The sequence below is a fragment of the Sinocyclocheilus rhinocerous genome, unplaced genomic scaffold, assembly GCF_001515625.1.
Source record: "Sinocyclocheilus rhinocerous isolate Xijiao unplaced genomic scaffold, SAMN03320098_v1.1 scaffold466, whole genome shotgun sequence".
NCBI classification, from domain to species: Eukaryota; Metazoa; Chordata; class Actinopteri; order Cypriniformes; family Cyprinidae; genus Sinocyclocheilus; species Sinocyclocheilus rhinocerous.
This window is the reverse complement of record NW_015631145.1, coordinates 22,221-31,638: the sequence shown is the minus strand read 5'-3', so window position 1 is coordinate 31,638 and position 9,418 is coordinate 22,221. Positions and strand designations below refer to the sequence as shown.

At 36.3% G+C, this 9,418-nt stretch overlaps 1 pseudogene; it reads left to right on the top strand.

Moving 5' to 3' along the window:
- The window catches only part of LOC107741623 (uncharacterized), a 25,359-nt pseudogene extending 16,984 nt beyond the window's left edge, over positions 1 to 8,375 (top strand).
- Positions 8,376 to 9,418: the final 1,043 nt, after the last annotated feature.

The following is a 9,418-nucleotide window of genomic DNA, read 5'->3' as shown; positions in this document are numbered from 1 at the left end:
AAAAGCTTAATATTTTTAGGTTTATATTTTTATATTTAATATTTTTTTAGATTTCATATAACAAAGCGCATGAGCGTGAATGATGCGATATCAGCCTTTGATCTCTGAGGTGCTAATTCACTATATGAGAACTGTGCTTCTTGACTGCACTTATTTCCCTCCTCATCACTGCAACTGCCAACTCTTGTCTACTTTTAAGGCAAGTCAAGGCACATCTCAAACAAGCCTATTTTGATTTATAGGCCTAGGCTACATCACACAGATGTTGAAAATCTTCTTCCCTTTCACAAGAGATCTTTTTCACTTTTCATAACGTCCTGTCAGCAAAGTTTGTATGCTTCAGGAAACTTGTCTGTTGGATGCTTCAAGCGTGCTAAGCATTAACCAAAGTGTTGAACTTTACCCAAAGTGAAAACATTCAGCTGACTGTAAAAGGCAATTCTGTTTCTGCAGTATTGTGGTGGGGTGTTAAACCTACTGTGTGATACACACAGCACACAAACATGTTCATTTAAGCTTTGTGGGGATTAAGGCCAGAACAGTTAAGGCCAAGCATTGCGTATTTTTTACTTCCTGGAGATGGAGGAGATTTAAACCCGATCAAAATGTAGTAAATGATATTCTATCTCCCCAGTTAGCTTACTGTAAGTAAGGGAAACTGATTGATCTTAGACTAGCAATACAAGAATACACACAAATACATTCACACTAACTTCATTGTTTATGATCTTACAGTGAACTAAACTATAAATCTTAAAAATAATATATAGGCCAATATTGAACACAGAACTGTTTGATGTAGTTTGGTCATTCAGTAAGTTATGCTAAATTACAGTATATCCTCTCATACATGGTCATAAATACATCCTGAATTATTGGTTTACTCTTCCATGCTATACTATTAGTCTGCTGATCTAGAAGCACAGTTTTAAACCTCCATTAGAGGGGGTTTTATTTCCTGAATAGTTTTGATAGAATTACTGCTGTCACAGGAAATGACAGAATTCACATCTCTATCTCTACCATAAGTATGTTTTTTTTTTGTCTATTTATTTGAATAATTAAAAAAACAAAAACAAATAACATTTATGGAATGCATCTGTTCCACAAGGACAAGCACAAAAAAAAAAAAGGAAGGAGAAACAAACTGACTCATAAACAGCCGACACCACCAAAATACACACATTCACCCACACACAACGACAAACACCAAATGTGCTGTCAAGAGTTTGTTCTGAAGACACTGGAGCTCAACGGAATAATATAACTGTCTTCATTTCATTAGCAGCAGACAGAATGACGGTTCCTGAAGCGATTCCTCTGCTTGTGTTTGGTGTGTATTGTCTCTATTGTATACTGAATGCTGATTTTTAAACGATTGTCCTAATTTATTAATATAAATGAAAGTACAGGTACATCTCAAAAAATTTGAATATCATGAAAAAGGTCAATATTTTTTGTCACTCATTTCAGAAAGTGAAACCCATATATTATATAGATTCATTACACAGAGTGAAATATTTCAAGCCTTTATTTCTTGAAATTTTGATGATTATGGCTTACAGATAATGAAAACCCAAAATTCAGTGTCTCAGAAAATTAGAATATTACATAAGATCAATAAAAAAAGGATATTTTAAACAGAAATGTCAGGCTTCTGAAAAGTATGTTCATTTATATGCACTCAATACTTGGTTGGGCCTCCTTTTGCATGAATTACTGCATCAATGCGGTGTAGCATGGAGGCAATCAGCCTGTGGCACTGCTCAGGTGTAATGGAAGCCCAGGTTGCTTTGAAATTTTTTGAGATGTACCTGTATCACTGATGTTGTTTTTCCTGCAGTTCTTCTTACGGTCTTCTGCATCAGTGCAAAAGAAAAGCCAATAATTGTGCCTGAAAAAACTGAAGAAATTAATGAAGGATCATGTGTGACAATCCCCTGTGCTTACAAAAAACTAAAGGATGAAACATGTACACTGTTGTGGTTTAAAGATCCAAAATATGATGACGTATCAAAAATGTTTATCGGGACTATTGTATACAGTAACATAGAAGAACGTCCCCAGTCACCAGCTTACTCCAGCAGAGTGGAATACATCACTGATGCAACATCACTGAAGCAGCAAAAACACCAGAATGATCACTGGATAAAATGTGATTTAAGAATCACCGATCTTCAAAAGACAGACAGTGGGAACTACGGGTTTAGAGTTATTAATTCAGAGAAGTTCATGAGTGAAACTCTGACTCTCACAGTTACAGGTGAGCAATGATTTATTGAATGGGATTCATTTGATGTTGTCTTGAAGGCTGTTTTCTTATAAAAATTCTGTCATCATTTATTCACCCTCATGTCTTTCTTTCCTCCGTGGAAAATAAAACATATGTTTATCAGAAAGTTCAAGCTATTTTTTTTAAACAATGAAATAGAATGTGACCAAGGGCTCCAGAAATGTATAACAGCAAGTAATAAAATAGTTCATATGATGTGACACTATATTTGAAGTCTTCATTAAGAAGCTACTGGTTCTCATGTGTCTCATCAGATCAGATTATAAGTGATTAATGTACACAAACCTATTGTATGACTCCAGAATATTGTGCATGAGTACTTGATTTATGTTTATCTGTTATCTTTATACGCTCTACAGAGAGAGAAAAAAAAAAAAAAAACGTTTTGAAATTCATGAGCAAATGATTAATTTTAATTTATTTTTTTTGATTAACTATAGCTTTGATAATTAGGAAGCAAATTTCTGTTATGCACTGTAAAAAGTAATAACTGAATCTACTTAAGAAAAACATGTAAACATAACTGAATTTGACAAATTTGTTGATTTTACTTAATCAGACTCTTATGTGAGCTTTCAGGTGGATGCAATCATTAAACTAAACAACTTCAGTAAGCAGTACAAGCTAATCAAGGTCTGTGTTACTAGAAAGCCACAAGCAGGTGAGTTTTTAATCAAGGTTGGAGCAAAACTCTGCAGGACTGTGGCCCTCCAGGATCGACGTTGGCCACCCGATCTAGTGTGTTGGACTAAAGGTCTGTTCACACTGTTGCCATTGTCTGATGCAAAGAATTGTCACAAAAAAACAATGAATAGAGTTTGAGTAAATACAATTTGAAATTGTTGTCAAGTTGTTAAACAAGTGGACAGTAAGTTTTTGGGGTCTTAAACTTCATATATTTACTGGATTTTGGTAATTACAGCATATGACAAAAACATTGTGTTCTGCTAAACCGGCAAAAACATATATACATATACATATAAACATACATAAACATATATTAAAAAAAATATCATCAGAAGAAGATGACGAACTGAACTTCAGAGTCAGATCGTGTTTGAAATGTGTGAAAGTCCACTGATGAGTAACCAGAAAAAAGTCAGAATTGTGAGATATGATTCTGGGAAGAAAAGCCTGGATTTTGAGATATCAACTTGCAATAGTGGGGAAAAAGTCAAACTTTGCCACAGAATAATAGGAAATAAACATTATTGTGATTTTTTTAAACTCACAATTCTGACTTTTTTCTCACAGTTACAACATTTACAAGTTTATTTCTCACAAACTGTGCTTTTCCTCAGAACTGAGTTTATATCTCACACATCCGGTATTTTTTCTCAGAACTTGTAACTGAGATAATAGATTTCTTTGTTCTGGATCACTTATTCTCACTCCATATTCTTCTCCTGATTCCAGACAATCCTTGTAAGGTGCACACTGAACCATCAGAGCTGAAAAATCCACTCCAAGAGTCAGAAGAATTCACTGTTCGCTGTTCCACATTTGGTTCGTGCAATTTTCATCCTGAATGGCTCATCTATACATCAGGACAAAAGCAAGAATGGATGTCCTCCTCAGCAACTGATACGATTATAGAGACTGAAGAGGAAGGAGGAGGCAGAAAGGTCACCAAATTGAATCTCAAAGTGACATGGAAAGATGACAACGGGATTCTGTCTTGTCGTCCAGCAAAGAGGGAGGACAGCTGCCAGATCAGGAATATCACACTGTCTGTGGAATGTGAGTGTGTACATCATGTGTTTATGAACAAACACTATATTTACTTTACACAGTCACTGACTGAGCATTATTCACAGCAGCTGTCTTCATCTCTTTTTCTTTTTCTAGATGCACCTAAAGAGACAAAGGCAACCGTGAGCTCTGAAAATGTAAAGGAGGGAGATTCTGTCACTCTCTCCTGCACCAGCACAGGTCGCCCTGATGTCAGCTTCAAGTGGTTCAAAAAAGAGAAAACAGAAAAAGCTCAACAAATGTCTGACTTGACACTAATTAGTGTGAAACCAGAAGACAGTGGAGAATATTACTGTGAAGCTGAAAACAAGCATGGAGCAAAGGAATCAAATATCATTCAAATTGATGTGAAGTGTGAGTAAAATGTTTTATGTTTACCTTTGAAGAAAGTCATAAAGATTATGAACTTTAGTGCTTCGTTTGTTAAAATAATTAAATTTTACTTTAAAATGTAATAAATATGCATTTCTTGTGCCTGTGCGCTGCATTTTTTAGATGGTCCACAAGGTGTCTCAGTGCAACCTCTGGTCAGCGTTAAAGATCTCAGAGGGAGACAAACTGGCACTCAAGTGTTTAGTCCAGAAAAGTAACCCAACAGTCTATAAGTTTACGTGGTACAAAAATTCCCAAGTCCAGAGTGAAACCAGCGAGACATTCATCATCAGTAAAGTTACTGCAGAGGACAAAGGATCTTACCAGTGCCGGGCTGATAATGGCATAAAAACGGCAACATCAGATGACCTCTGGGTTTCTGTAATGCGTAAGTATTACATTATTTGTAGCACTTTATATTATTTATGTGTTCCTTCAACAAACAAATGTGTTAATTATTTGTTTGCTAAATATGATATCAAACTCTAAAAGTTAACTAAAGTTATGATAATAAAAGTTAGCATTACTCATTGTCATTTGGAAGATTTCTGCAAAATAAACTAATTTAAATGCTAAAATGCTTTAAATTTAAAACCATGTTAGAGGATGAATCTCTTTACATAAATAAGTTACGTAATAAGTTAGTATTATATATTCTTACCAAAACCTGCATTAATATTTTATTATATTGTACTAAGTGTGATGCTCTTCTAAATTTTAGTTTTTCTGTTCTCACAGATTCACCAAGAAACATCAAAATAAAGGGCGTGGCCTCTGTAAAAGTGGGCACTCCACTGACTTTGACGTGCTCTGCTGATAGTGACCCTCCACCACACATGTACACATGGAAGCACAAACCTGGACTGTCTTCTGTCCCATTATCAATGGAAACTGGACAGTTAAACATTAAGAAAATGACCATTCAACATGCAGGGCAGTACACTTGTGATGTTACCAACACTATTGGCACAGGATCACACACCATTAAAGTTGATGTGCTTTGTAAGTCTGATACGCTCTAAAATCTATATCTTAAAGCTGCAGTCCGTAACTTTTTTTGGTTAAAAATGATCCGAAATCAATATTTGAGCAAGTACATGCAGCCAGTGTTCAACACTATCGCCTTACTTTAGCCCGATTCACAATGGTTAGCTTATAATAATGTTTTCTAATTTGAACATAAAGAAGTTGTCCCGGCTGGTAGGCTATCTCATGTAAGGATCCTGGAGCCGTGCCGGAGCACAACCCACGCAAGCTAGATAATTCCGCTCACAGCTGCAAGTCCAGGTTTTCAAACAGAGATGGCGACAAAGAGGCAAAACTTACCGACTGCAGCTTTAAGTAATCAAAGTTAATGATTTTTAATGAATAGCCAAATCATTTTTGTCACTTTTTCTTTTGAACTCTGCAGATCCTCCATCTAATCTCAGTTTGATCATGAAGAAGGAAGTGAGAGAGTTTGAAGTGATCTCCATTATCTGCACGGTTCAAAGCTGCCCTGACTCACACCTCACAGTGACAGGACCTCAGGGTGATCTGAAATATATTCAGAACAATCGAAGGAACAGCACTGCATCTGCAAACATGTTGACTGTCTACATGAATGTCTCTGAATCAGATGCAGGAATGTACACATGCAAAGCAAAAAATTCAGAGGGAGATCAAGAAACTAAACAAGAGCTAATTGTGTTGCGTAAGTAATCAATCAAAATTGAAATATGTAAAATTATTTAAAATATTTCAAGGACTTGAGATGCTTTAATTTACTTTAAAGTAACCAAACCAAAACTAAAAAAACTCAAATAATTTGGATTTCATCTTCTTATGTATCATGTCTATGCAGATGCACTTAAAAATGTGAGTGTAAGTTCTAAAGGAGAACAAACATTTGGGAGTGAGCTGACCCTTACATGTGAGGCTCACTCCAAACCTGCTCCATCCTCATATGAGTGGAAGAAACGCTTTAATGGACAGTTAAAGACAGTTGGACATGAACAGATACTGCACTTCTATTTTCTGGAAATCACTGATTCTGGTCAGTACGTCTGTATTGCTCATAATTCCATTGGAAAAACAGAATCCCCATCTGTAGAGATCAAGGTCAAGTGTGAGTACTCTTTTCTACTAGTTACACACTTCAGCTTTTAGAGGCAAAAATGTTCTTCATCTTTGAAATTGGACTTTACTGACTGATATGAGATTGTCCAATGTTTTTTTAGTTATCCTAAATAGTCTAAGTTTGTCATGATAGCTAAATTAATGGTTTAATATTACACTGCTCAAATTTGTTTTTGGCCATGACATTCAATTATAACAAAAAATTGCATAATCATTGTTTTTCACATATTAAATGTTAATTATGAATATCCATGTCCATTTGCCTGTTTTCTATAGATGCTCCAAACATAAATATAGTCCATAACATGACAATCTTTACTCAGTGGAACTGGAAGCTTTCAGTCTATCTGACCTGCAGTGCAGATGCGTATCCACCCGCCACGGACTACAAATGGTTCAAACAGGGGGACAAAACAAAAGTAGTGTCACAACAGCAGAACTTCACTGTTTGGCCTCAGAACCCAGGAATGTATTACTGTACAGCAGCCAACGCTATCGGAAAATCACGATCCGAGCACATCATGTTATTTATCGGCAGTGAGTATGAAATGGCATTTATCAAATAACTCAAATAATGAAATAACGCCATTTTATTTGCACATTTTATAAACCATATGCTGCATACAGTTTGGATCACTTGACTTGTCTAGCTCCTTTTAATAATTTCATAGACTGCTAGATTGTTAATGATCATTTATAAAATTTTTAATCCCAACAATCACAGCCAAGGTCAGATTTAAAAATTAAGCAATCCTATTTTTGAATCATCTGTTTTCTAACCCTCTTAATTTAGGCAACTTTCTCATGCTCTATCACATCATCTTTCTCCTGCTGATTCTCACTGGTGCGACCATCTTCATGATACACAGGTAAGGTCCTCTTTTATTTTTTTCTTTCAAAACATTACTTTTAAATACTCATACAAAATTTGCAAAGCGATTTTTGAGTTTAAGGAAACTGATGGATCATATGCAGTAAGAATGCAACTAAGAACCACATCTGAGTGAAAGAAATACATGACCTACTGTTATGGGGCGAACGAGACGCGAGACGTGTGGATCCATTTGCAAAGCTTTATTAGAAGACATGGTCAGAAACAGGCAGGGTCGAACACCAGCCAACAGATATGGCAAAGGCAAGACACAAGAGTAATCCGTTAAACAGGCGTGGGTCGATCGATGGCGAATGTAATCCAGAGGGCTTGACAAGAGGGGTAATCCGAGGAACACGAGCAATAGTCCAGGCAAGGTGCAAACATAATCCAAAAGACAAGACGAAAGGGTAATCCAAAATACTCAGGCAACAATCCAACACGGGAAAGCAGGCAAGGCAAGACTATGACAATGACTAGACTATGAAAACTAGAGCAGGCTCTGTAAAGTAGCTATCAGCTAGGGTAGCGATATGCGCTTACAATACTCAGCAGTTTGAGAAGGATCTGAGTGAGTGTAATATAGTGTGTGTGATTGGTTACAGCTGTGTGCAATCAGTGCAATGGATGATGGGAAATGTAGTCCGTGGTCATGTGTAACAGTCTGTGTAGTGAGAGAGTCAATGTAATGGAAGAGCGGTCTCTGGTGGCGATCGGACGGAAGTCCATGGACAGGATTCGTAACACCTACAGCTTGTGTCATTGATTACATTTATTGTTCCTGTGAAGCAGCAGCTCTATTTGTTGATTTTAGTTTGTGGCTTAATGTGTTTTTAATTTTGCAGGTTCATCATCAAGGCAAGATTTGATCAACAAAGTGAATCAGATCCTTTCTACCTTTTCCAGTTAATCCCATCTGAAACTACTTCTACTGTATGTTACTACGGAACTGTGCACTTACAATGTTAGTATAATTTTTACATCAAAAATTGTCATAATTTAGAAATAAAAGGCCATTTCTACCCTGACTGATTTGAACGCTGTGGTGGAAGGGGCGTGTCTGCTGTGAGACTTCAATGGAAACGCCCGTTGCTATGATTGGCTAACATATTTGCATATGAAATAAGTATTACATGTGGAGCTCTCTCAAACACGTTTACTACATTTTTACTATTACAGCTGTATAGATTAACTAACCACGGAGAGTGCCGATTATAGCATTATATTTAGATCTGCTCCCATGCATGAAATTCAGTGACCTCATCATTTGCAACTTGAGTTTTGCACTTTCACAAATGCTTTCATCACAACTAACAGTGCTAACACAATGTAAATAAGAGATTCATTGTGCAGTGTAGACTGTGCCACTGAATATATACTCGCACTGTGTGATTGACAGCCTTAAGATTAGGCATTAGAATGAACACTGTTACTTGTCAGGTCCATAAGCTTACAGTATAAGTCTGTTTGCAAAGCCTGCATCAAAACTGTGACTGATTTACCAAAGAATCCACAGTGAAATGCACCGAACAAACAAATAATGCTCTACTTAAACATACACATAGTTAAAAATAAATAATCACTTTCCTAGGACTAGGATTCTTTGGAAGGTAATGCTATTTTTCGTCCATTGATCGTGTATTGCTCTTCTCTCCTTCTCATCTCACTAACGCACCAGTGGGCGGGGCCAAAGACATTATGATGTAGAAGTAGGCGTTGATTTTATTATGCAGAGGTGGGGTTTTGTTGCACTATTACTTCATAATAATGTGACAAAATCTGAAAGTCGTTTTCTGAGCTTGGTTTAAAAGCTGTTTTTGGACTAACAAAGACTCACATGATGTTTTTATAGTACAATGACCTCTCACATATCAAAACATCAAGGAAAATTTGATTTCTCAATTCATGACCCCTTTAAGGATCCATTACTGCTAAGGGCCAGATCATTTTGGATTGCTTACATTTAGCAATAAATAGACTAATGATCTTATTCCTTGTCCTCATCAAGTTGA